Source organism: Euprymna scolopes, chromosome 33, assembly GCF_053919585.1.
Source record: "Euprymna scolopes isolate OS-2025 chromosome 33, ASM5391958v1, whole genome shotgun sequence".
NCBI classification, from domain to species: domain Eukaryota; kingdom Metazoa; phylum Mollusca; class Cephalopoda; order Sepiida; family Sepiolidae; genus Euprymna; species Euprymna scolopes.
In genome coordinates, this window is record NC_136514.1 from 68,912,431 (window position 1) to 68,924,930 (window position 12,500).

General features: G+C 30.8%; 1 protein-coding gene across 1 annotated transcript in view; it reads right to left on the reverse strand.

Moving 5' to 3' along the window:
* Nucleotides 1-12,500, reverse strand: part of LOC145258284 (uncharacterized) — a 246,049-nt gene that overhangs the window by 157,178 nt on the left and 76,371 nt on the right. The window lies entirely within an intron of this gene.

The window sequence follows — 12,500 nt, forward strand, 5'->3', positions numbered from 1 at the left end:
GGAGAAAGAGAAAGAGAGAGAAAGAGAGCGAAAGAGAAAGAGAGAGAACTGGTTATATAAGAATGCAGGGAGGAGGAACACACATATGTGTTCGAGGAAATTGATTATTAATTACTTTGAAATCCGATCAATAAAAGTTTGTTTTACTTTTATGTTATTGAAATGTTTATTTCTGTAAATATATGACTAATAGTACAAAAATGAATTCAAGACGTAATTATCAAAGTTATGTTCAGGTGAGAAACTAGAAGATTGATTTTCTATGAAATGAATGGAAAAGAGACTTTTTCCATTCATTTGATTTCGTATGATTTTTGTAGTGGGGTGTCGTCCAATGAAATCAGTATGAAACAGCCTTTCCTCCACTCACCGCCATCATATCATTTGTGAACGCATAGACACGAAACAAGAAACCTGATTGGCCAAACATTATACTTGGATGACGTCAGGACAAATTAGGCATGCTAAATGTTCATTTAGCACCCCCAATAGGCAAAGTATAAACCAAAGAACGCACAAACGTTGAATGACACTTATAAACACACATATGTGCAACTCAAAACACAAATATATACATCTATAAACATACTATATACCGTTTATATACACAAACATATGTACAAATATAAAAACAATATATACCGTTATATACACACATATATACAGTAATACACATACATATATACTGTTATATATATATATATATTATATATTATATATATATATATATATATATATATATATATATATATATATACACACAGTAATACACACAAGAGTTAGAAACATTATAAATACTTTGCTTCACGTGTGTTAATTATCCAGAAGTATTAGAATATATAACGCCATTAAATTAATCGGACAAATTAAATTGATTTTGATTTTTGTCTGAAAAGATATTGAGACATTGCTATGTATATCATCGGCTTTCTGGATTCAAAGACGAACGACTAACTTTTGCTGTCACTCTTCATTTAGAAGTGTCGACAGACGTCGAAGAATCTAGACATTTGTCTAGGTGGCGTCTTTATATGTATATTTAGGAACAATAAAATGTACAATTACTTCGGGTATATTTTTAAATAGGACAATCCCTATTAAATTGATTGTAAATAGGGTGCATATCAGTAACAGTATGATGAACAACGACACCGAGTTTCCCCCCACATCCTTAATGGCCTTGTGACTATTTAGTTTTAAATGTAAATTCTTTATATATTTGTGAACATAAGAATTCAAAGACTAGTATCTGTTCTGATAATACACGACATAGTTTCTGTTTTTAGTAAGTGAGAAGTCTTTTAGACATTTTTTGTTCAATCTACCGTGTGTCTTTTGGGGATACTGGATCTTCTTTTACATTAAACATTAATTTTGTGCCTAACTCTACCCTCGTGGCGATACAAGTAAATAAAAATAGTTTAGTTTCGATCTTGGCTTGAAGTGCTTGGTTGCTTAGCAACAATGAAGAACCGCGGAAAAGTTTGTCGGTTGATGACTCTCTCTCTCTCTCTCTCTCTCTCTCTCTCTATATATATATATATATATATATATATATATATATATATATATATATATATATATATACATATATATATACATATATATATATACATATATATATATACATATATATATACATATATACATATTTATATATATATATATATATATATATACATATATATATATATATATATATATATATATATATATATACTAGCAGGGAAACCCGACGTTATTTCACGCTCCCATACTATTATTGTCATCGAAATCGGTGAAATCGCCCCCTTTTTTTTTTCAATCAAATCGATTTATTGCCTCCTTTAGTTACCCCCCTCCTCCGCAGTGCACCGGAAAGAAACTTCACGTGCCTCCTCGCAGTGACAATACATTGTAGATATATTGTACTGTAGAAAGTCTACTATTGATTTTATAAAATTTACTGAAAATAATGACTTCATATTCAAATCAAGTAGCATAGTTTAATTGTGCTCTAAATAGAAACTTTCAACTCGGATGCGCCCCTGTCTTATCAAAGAATGAACTTTTGATTTTATTAAATTATTTTTGCACAATCGCTTGAATTAAAGTTACACGTACAAAAGTCAAGTATGATGGTTGAATTGTGCTCTAGAAAAAGCATTCATTTCCTGTCTTAATGTTTATACAGGCTTGGCCTGTCTGCTTATGCGGCGATAAGACTTCTCAAACGTATTTTTGCTGTTAGGTTGTGTAAAATCAGACTTCCCTCTTTAATCGGATTTTTAATACTTATCAGATGCGTCCCGATACAAAAACCTACGTAAAACCATCAAGTATATTCATGAGAATGTTTTTAAAAATCCGGAGTCCATAGGGAACGAACACACACAGACTTTCATATATGGCATAAAATCTGTTATTTATACAAACTCTTCTAGTTCACCTGAAATTCGATAAAAAATAGTTTAGCAGTAGTATGTAAAGTTCCAACAAAATACATTCGAAGAAGGTTATATCGAATTTTGAACGGAACTCTTCCTTAAATTTTACGGGAGTGGCATGCTCTCATTCTGTTAGGTGAAAGTCCTAAGTAATTTGGAGTGTCGGCAGAACTGACGATTGAATCTTCAACCTCCAGAAGAGGTTACAACTGAATTTTAGTAAATACTTTAGCCACCACACTATACGGACAATTCTAGTCGAAAATCTGCAAACCTTAAGCCGACTTTTGTTTTACAAAATACAGTCGTACTACTTATTTATTACCACAAACATTGAGACGAGAATAATAATCTGAATAATACCAATTATCAATCCTCGTCTCAAAAATTCAAAACTTAATAAAGATTTAGTTTTTTATTTTACAATACGCAACACACACATACGTATATGTTTGTGTGTGTGTGTGAGAGAGAGAGAGAGAGAGAGAGAGAGAGAGAGAGAGAGAGAGAGAGAGCGTGTGTGTCTGTTACACGTGTGTCTGGAAGTATAACCAGAAGGTAATACGTTTACGTTTTAATTTGACTTCACTATTCTTACATATTCGCCGGGGAAGACGGGGAGGGGGGCAGGGCGAACATTCAAATTAGCGTAATGTACTTGTTCACATTTGTACATTTTCACGTGAACAAATTTCAAGCTAATACTCCCAAATGAATATGCAATAGGCAATGTGTCCGCAAAATAATCGCCCCACCCAATCGCCACCACGGCAGCCAGGCAATCATTTTCTGACATTAAGAACGACCATTGAACCTGTTAATAAAGGCGACTATTCGAATGGTTTATGTTGCATAATTATGCAACGATCGTTTTAGTTGCGGCTTTTTCATTTCCAGCTTTAGGTCTTTTTAATGGATGATATTACGTAATAGTGTGTGTGTATATATATATATATATATATATATATATATATATATATATATATGGAGAGAGAGAGAATTTTAACACAAGTAAATTTAACACACACACACACACACATATATATATATATATATATATATATATATATATATATATATATATACTAGCATAAGTGTCCGGCTGTGTAATGGGGGGAAAAAGTGGTAGAAGGAAGGCAGGCTCGAACCCGTACCGCGAAGAAGGAAAAGAACGGGAAAAAAACGCGACGTCTTTGCTGTTACGACCACCGCTAAAACAATCGAAAAGAGGGGATGACTTGTTACGACCACCGCCAAACCGCTAGACAATCGAAAAGAGGGAATGACTTTGAAAATATCGGCGAAAAAAAACGACCCCTCCCTGTAGAAAGGTTCCCAGTTGAGGGTGAAGAAATTAATGTTCGTAGCCAATTTTTCGCTATTTGCCGTCTGAAGGGTCGAGCTTCAAAACGATACTGATCTTGTGAAAATTCGGCGCGTCTATCGAAAGTTTCAGGCAGACATCCAAACATACATGCATACATTTATATATCGATAGCTCAAATTTTCGACCCAAAACGATTAAAAATCTTGCCCTATCTCTGAATACCCTTTATGTAAAATTTCAAATGTTTAGGCTTGTCTGAGTAATTTGGTAGAGACCGCTGAGGTCAAATTTTTTTAACTTTGACTCCTATTATGACCCCTTAACCTTTATTGTTTTGGGCTCAAATCAAGTTATTAAGTTAGATCCATGTCCTAGAAACCTATATCTAAAATTTTAAGTTTTTAGACCCAAAATTGGCGGAGGAGTTTGGTAAAGTTTTCAAAGGTCAAATTGTTGAACTTTGACCCCTTAACAGCGAAATTTCTGACCGAAAACCGATTACAAAGATTTTCCCAAATCTCAGTACCCTGTATATCAAATTTCGAGTCTGTAGACTGACAGTTGACGGGGTTATTGTTTAGGGAAATGTACACAGACAGACAGATACTTTCACTTCTATAGATATACTAGCATTACAATCCTGCGTTGCCCGGGTGTTTGGAGGTGTATGTTAAGCAAAAAAAAAAAAAAAGTAGTAGTAGGAAGGCAGACTCGAACTCGTACCGCGAAGGAGGAAAAGAATGGGGAAAAACGTGACGTCTTTGCTGTTACGACGACTGCCAAACCGGAGGTTACGTAGATTTAAATTAAGGCTAGACAATCGAAAAAAGGGAATGACTTTTGAAAATATCGGCAAAAAAAGCAACCCCTCCCTGTAGAAAAGTGCCCAGTTAAGGGTGAGAAAATTAATGTTATTAGCCAACTTTTCGATATATGTCGTCTGAAGGGTCGAACTTCAAAACGATACTGATCTTGTGAAAATCCGTAGCCTCTGTCGAAAGTTTTACGCAGACATCCAAACATACATATATACATTTATATATTGGTAGCTCAAATTTTCGACCCAAACCGATTAAAAGGCTTGTCCTATCTCTGAATACCCTTTATGTAAAATTTCAAATGTTTAGACCAGGAATTTGAGTAGTAATTTGATAGAGACAGCAGCGGTAAATATATTTTTTTAACTTTGACCCCTTAACATTTATTGTTTTGGCCTCAAATCAAGTTATTAAGTTAGATCCATGTCCAAGGAATCTATATCTAAAATTTTAAGTGTTTAGACCCAAAATTGTGGGAGGAGTTTGGTAGAGATTTCAAATGTCAAATCGTTGAACTTTGACCCCTTGACAACCAAATTTCTGGCCGAAAACCGATTACAAAGATTCTCTCAAATCTCAGTACCCTGTATATCAAATTTCGAGTCTGTAGACTGAAAATTGACAGATATGTTGTGTAGGGAAATGTACACAGACAGACAGACACACAGACACACAGGCAGACACTTTCACTTTTATAGATATACTAGCAGTTCCGCCCGGCTTTGCTCGGGCCCCATGTAATGTTCATAAGGTTATGTGCATAAGTGTGAATATGTAAAGTAATGCCTTTCTGTATAATAGTCTTCCTTAACTACCATAGAGAAAAGACAGACATTTTTACTTTTATAGATATATAGATAGATTGATAGATAGATTGGATGCAATATATAGTAATGATTTAAAAAGTGTATAAAAAAAGACTTATGCGCCACCACTGAGAATCGATACCAAAACGTTAAGTCCACGATTTATTTTGCCTCTGTTGTTAATGACTGGGCTATGAAAACATGCTTACCGTAAGGCTAAAAATTAAACATGGACCAATACCTAGTATGTTATGCATTCGTAATGCCGGCGTTCGACCTTCACCTGGCAAATTTCATTTTTCTTTTAATTTTCAAACTTTTGCACTGATTTTTCCGGACTACACCCCAAATATAAAGTTTTGGATGGATTCAAATACCTTATATATGAAGTTTCGTGTCTGTAGACTCAAATCTCTAAGAGGATTTTGGTAAGCAAAATTTGTTAAACAAAAATATATACGTATATATTTATGTAAATATATATGGAAACAATTTTGTGTTTACTATAAACTTTTACGCAACTATTATGCAAGTATAAATCATGTAGAATATCTGCATGAATATAATTACACGTAATAGTTAACTAAATATGATCATCCCATAAGAAAACCGAATAAACTAATAGGTAATTAATTAAATGAATGTTTAAAAGAATATGCAAATCGGCTAGATCTTTTGCTAGTGAATGCAATTCCACAACGCATATATAAGAAAATTGTATTTTCTTTTCAAATAAATAGAAAAAAGGGGTTTTAATATAAATATCAATACACACACAAGAAAAACGAATTTATAGGAGTATAGATAGATATATAGATATAGATATATACTAGAAGGGAAGACCACCATTGTCCGAAATTTAGTGAAGACCAAAAAATGTCGCCTCCTCCGTGAATGTATATATGCATATATATGTGTGTATGTATTTATGTATGTATATGTATACATATATGTATATATAAATATATATATTCATATAAATATATATATAAATATATATATAAACATATATATATAAATATATATACATAAAAATATATATAAATATATATATATAAATATAAATTGATATATACATATAAATATATATAAATATAAATATATATATAAATATATATATATAAATATAAATAAATATATATAAATAAATATATATATACAAATAAATATATATATATAAATAAATACATAGAAATAAATATATAGAAATATATATAAATAAATATATATAAATATAACTATATATATAAATATAAATAAATATATATATACATATATAATAAATATATATATATTCATATATATATATTTATATATATGTATACATATATATTGATTTATATTTGTATATATTTATATATATATTTATTTGTATATGTATATATATATTTATATATATATTTATTTTATATATATTTATTTATATTTATTTATATTTATATATATTTATATATTTATTTATTTATATTTATATATATATATATATTTATATATATATATATATATATTTATATATATTTATATATTTTTATTTATATTTATATATATAATATGAATATATATTATCAAAAATAAAAATAATATATCTACATTATAAGATTATAGTGTTATCATTGTACTAAGAGATGTTTATGTATAAATGATAACGAACTGTTTGCAAGTATTAAACAGATGATAAATCCAAGGCGTTAGGTTTAGGGTTAGCGTTAGAATAAATTGTGAACATAGAGAAACACAAGATAAATATTTTGATTTAGATTTAAAAATTGAGGATGGAGTATTTATCTATAAAATGTTGGATAACAGAAATTCCTCCTTCTTTTTAATAGTTTGTATGCAACATGAAAATAGTACCATTCATATATTTTACGAGAGCATTATGTCTGAATTTCTAAGAATAGCTGGCGTTATTTTAAAATTGATTGGTTTTATACAACAGGTTTTTGCAGTCAGATTAATTAAACCAAGTGATGATCAAACTAAAATATTTATATAATTAAATAAAACAGATGCTTTTAAGTCATATTAAATCCGACCCCTATAAAATACAGCAATTATGTAAGTAACAAAATGTTTGTAGGTAAAAACAAATGGCACGGGTATGGAAGGCATTTTTTCAATATATCCAAATTAATCTGAGACAAATAATTAGATCCGATATTCAGAACGTTTTTCATAGTAAACAACTGATAATAATATTAGGACCAGTGTAAAATCTTGGAAGCAAATTTATACAGCATCACATATGCAAACATATTTTATTTAATAATATAATTGACCATAATTTTACAAAAAATAAATAAAAATAAACAAAATAATTGCTCTTTCTCAAAAATAATACATTCTGAAACCAATAAAAAAAATAAAATTACTCGTTTTATATTCATTAAAACACGAACACATACAATTAATACAATTGTGTATTAAAGCAGAAACAACATTTTTAACGTAGTACAAGTCAATCCGTGACGGCGTGGGACACTGAAATTTAACTGGTGAACATCTGGCGTACTGAAATTGAACTGGTGAATATCTGGCGTACTGAAATTGAACTTGTTAACATCTGGCGTACTGAAATTGAACTTGTTAACATCTGGCGTACTAAAATTGAACTGGTGAACATCTGGCGTACTGAAATTGAACTGGTGAACATCTGGCGTACTGAAATTGAACTGGTGAACGTCTGGCGTACTAAAATTGAACTGGTGAACATCTGGCGTACTGAAATTGAACTGGTGAATATCTGGCGTACTGAAATTGAACTGGTGAACATCTCTGCTGCCAATTTACTGGTTCGTTCTTTTGATGTCTTACATCAAATCTGCGTTCCCAACTGATTTTGAAATCTTCAACTTTTTTGTTTATTTGATTTGACCTGAAGATGATTTGACGATTAATCGAGAACGTTAGTGATACTTATGGATCATATATTAACGTTTTTTTTAATTTAATAGAAAGAGGATAATTAGAAAAATTGAAAGCTAAAACAGTTATGATCTAGCAGTAGAATTCTGTTGTTCAACAATGTTTCAAAATTCGTTATTCATAAATACATATTTTATATCTTTTAATTCAATACATTGAGTATTTGTGGAGAGTAGTTTTGCACTATTTAGTAGAGTTTAACAATAGCTATATTTAATTCAGCTTTGTAATTTAAGAGACTACACATTGGTAGTTTTTTATAGGAAATTGAAATAATTTCAACTACAGTGCCGCCCAAAAAACTGTGACTGATTGTGGCCCTGGAGGAAGTTGGCATCGCATCTCCTTATCTCATATTTCTCAGTAAAAGAACGTATTCTTGAGTCTTTGTGGCATACTAACAAAGAATTGGCCCCGAGCCTTAAGAGATCTCTTCATTGACGACTCTACATTGTAGTTGACATTTTTATGGGTAACTCACATAATGTTAGGAGATATTTTAATTCTAATAACCAATTATATACATAATATGTATTTTTGTACTATGTATATATTGTCTGATATATATATAAAATAGTATATAGTCTGTAATATATATATATATATATATATATATATATATATATATATATATATATATAGATAGATAGATAGATAGATAGATATTGAGTAAAACGATTCATAATTGTGAATTAAAAATTAGTTTCAAAAGCTTATCGCTGGAACGCTAAGTTTAAAATTTTAAACTTAGCGTTCCAGCGATAAAGACTGATTAACCATACATTAAAACAGCGTAATATAAACTCTAAGTAATTATTTCAATTCGGAGACAAAATATAACAGCTTGCCAAAAGATAGACTGACTGAACTTAAAACAAAGTTTATAATGGAGATAAATAAGGAATGTCTGCCTTACTCACGACTAAAATGCAAGTTTTATTTTGGTGCCTTTAACCCCCCCCCCCTACTTTTGTTGATGAGGAAACTATGTTTTAAAGGACAAAAATTTTGTCAAATTATTGTCAATACTTATTGTCAATTTCAATAAAATGAACATCATTTCCGAAACGATCGTACATTCGAGTTGATTTTGTTTGTTTTTCCTTTTGAAACTGATTTTTAATTCACAATTATGAATCGTTTTACTCAAGATTAATATAGCTCTAGCATAGATATATCCAGTGGCAAGGGTGGTGGTGATGCGTTATATAGATATACGTTATAGGGGGCGGCATTTTCAGAGGGTAAAAAAATAAAAAAATAAATGAAAGCTAACAAAAAATCTGAAATTTTATGCTGAAAAGGTTGTAAAACATGGGAACTTTTAGGGATATCGGAATCAGAAAAATGTGTTTCTATTTTATGAGTGACACACGTGAAGGGTGCCATTTTGAGAGATTAAAAATAGAAAATAGAAAAATAATTAAAAACTAACAAAAAAATCGGAATTTTTTTACTGAAAAGTTTGTAAAAAATCGGAACTTTTGGAGGTATCGGAATCACAAAAATGTGTCCTTATTTTACGAGCGGCCCATGTCGGGGGGGGGCATTTTTAGAAGGTGAAAATAGAAAATAGAAAAAATAAATAAAAGCTAACAAAATATCTTAAATTTTATACTGAAAAGTTTTTTTAAAAGTCGGAACTTTTGGAGATATTGGAATCGAAAAAATGTGTCCATATTTTACGAACGGCACATGCCAGGGGGCGGCATTTTGTAAGGATAAAAATAGAAAATAAAAAATAAATAAAAATAAATAAAAGCTACTAAAAAATTGTAAAACATCGAAACTTTGGCGGTATCGGAATCGGAAAAATGTGTCCCAAATTTACGATTCCAAAACCGATTGTTTTAAATTCATAATTTAATTTTTCATATTGGTACGAATGATAAATATTTATTATTTTTAAATTATCACTAAAACTAAAATGATAATAACTTCAAAATATGATGTAAATTTATTTTATTTGTAAAACAAAGTTTTAAAAAAGTTGCATAAATTCTCAAGATAACCTTTCAAAGAAAGCAGTTGACTTTCATGTTCCAAAAAATGTTGAAAAATTAAACAAAACATTTTTGTCAAGAAAAATACTTTCAAACATCACCGATAATACAATGATACAACGGAAAATTACGCATTAATTTAGCATTTTTTTTATAATTTGAATTATACGTTTTTGTTTTGAAAAAAAATATTTGGTTTCTTTTGTTTAATATTAACGTTTACATAATTCATTTCAGATTAATGTTTACATACTTATTATTATCCAAATAATTAAAAAGAAATTGTTAAATTAAATTAAAATTTAAAAAGGGGGGGGAATTTTGTAAACATCAATCTAATGTGAATTGTGTAAACATTAGTTCAATGAAAATGAATATTTTGAGGGCTTTGGGGAATTTTGAAGGTTTTAACAGGGTGTCAAATGCCAGCAGTAGACGCGAGGCAGCAAAACAGGTAATCATATGACAGCGAGGTGGGGGGGACAAAACAGGTAATTATATGTCAGCAGGGGAGAGGGAACAGCTAATTATGTGCCAGCGGATGGCTAAGGGGAAAACAGGTAATTATATGCCAGCGGGGGGGCACATTTTCCGACCGCCCCGGGGGGCAAAAACTGATGCTACGCCACTGCCTATACCTATTGAGCTTTTATACATCTAAAGTACAATGGCCACTACTTTCTTTTAAAAGTATTAATACATTTACTAATGCATTAAAATAAACTCTGCTCTTTAGACCCCAGGCGTATTTCCCTCTAAAAATATTATATATATATATATATATATATATATATATATATATATATATATATATATATATATATATATACTATAAGAGTAACTTTGTGTGTGTATGTGTGTATGAATTCTTTCCTCATAGGTTCCGAAGCAGCTGAGCCCATCTTTTGCAAATATGTGCTTTCCGCTTATCTCGGCATTGTTTCCAGTCTCCGAGACTTCTTGCCACTGAATACAAGCAGTGACAATACAGGAGAGGTGTGGTTGAAGATTGCGCAACATAGTATATTATATATAGCGTATAATATATTGTAAAATATATATCTTCTATAATACATATAAACTGATATTTCTTTACCTAAGTTAGGCTTTTCTTTCTCTAGTATTGTATGATATATGAATATGCAAATTAGTAACTTACATGTATTCGCTCGCATATCAATAACTGGATACGTTAAGAAGTTCGTTTTAATCATTTTTAATACAAAAAGTAGGGTTTTAATCATAAAATCAAAGCGAGAAAATAATTAAATTTATAGGTATTAGCCAATAAATTGTGTTCCTTCTTAGGTATGTAGATTATATATATATATATATATATATATATATATATATATATATATATATATATATATATATATATATATAGGGGCCTAAACATTGCCTATTCAGAATAGTACCCGGATCAGATACCTCACTGGTTGGGACATTCCATCATGCGGTTGAAAAACAATCACATATGCATATCCAACCCTTAGCACGTCATGGTTGTCCAAAGAGAAAAACAAACAACTGCTCCAGCAGTGACAACTTCCGTCGACTCCTAGCTAATAGGCTGGCCGACATAGAGCAGCTGATCAGCTCAGGGTCGGGGATGGATGAGAAGTGGATCTCTATGCCCATCATCCTCCTGAACACTGCAGCCCAAGCCATTGGTTTCAAAACCAAAAACACCAGGACTGGTTTGACCAGAATGCCGGTGAGATCTCTACCCTTCTGGAAAGAATGCACAAAACACAGAGCCACTCTGAACCACTCACAATCTCAACTCCATAAAGAGCTATCAAGCATGCAAAGAGGCGTGCTCGCCAGGCTATCTCTGCTACACTGGGTACCGCCTTCACATGCCCGATCTGTGACCGTGCTTGTGGCTCCAAGATTGAACTATTTAAACAGCAGCAGATTCACAAGATGAAGATCGTCATCATCGGATAACGATGGACAACTAAGAAGGAGAATATACACACACACACACACACACACACACACACACACGCACGCATATTCACAAGATAAAGATCGTCATCATCGGATAACGATGGACAACTAAGAAGGAGAATATATACACACACACACACACACGCATGCATATATATATATATATATATATATATATATATATATATATATATATATATATATATATATTGTATAAAATATCTAGTATAAATTAATAG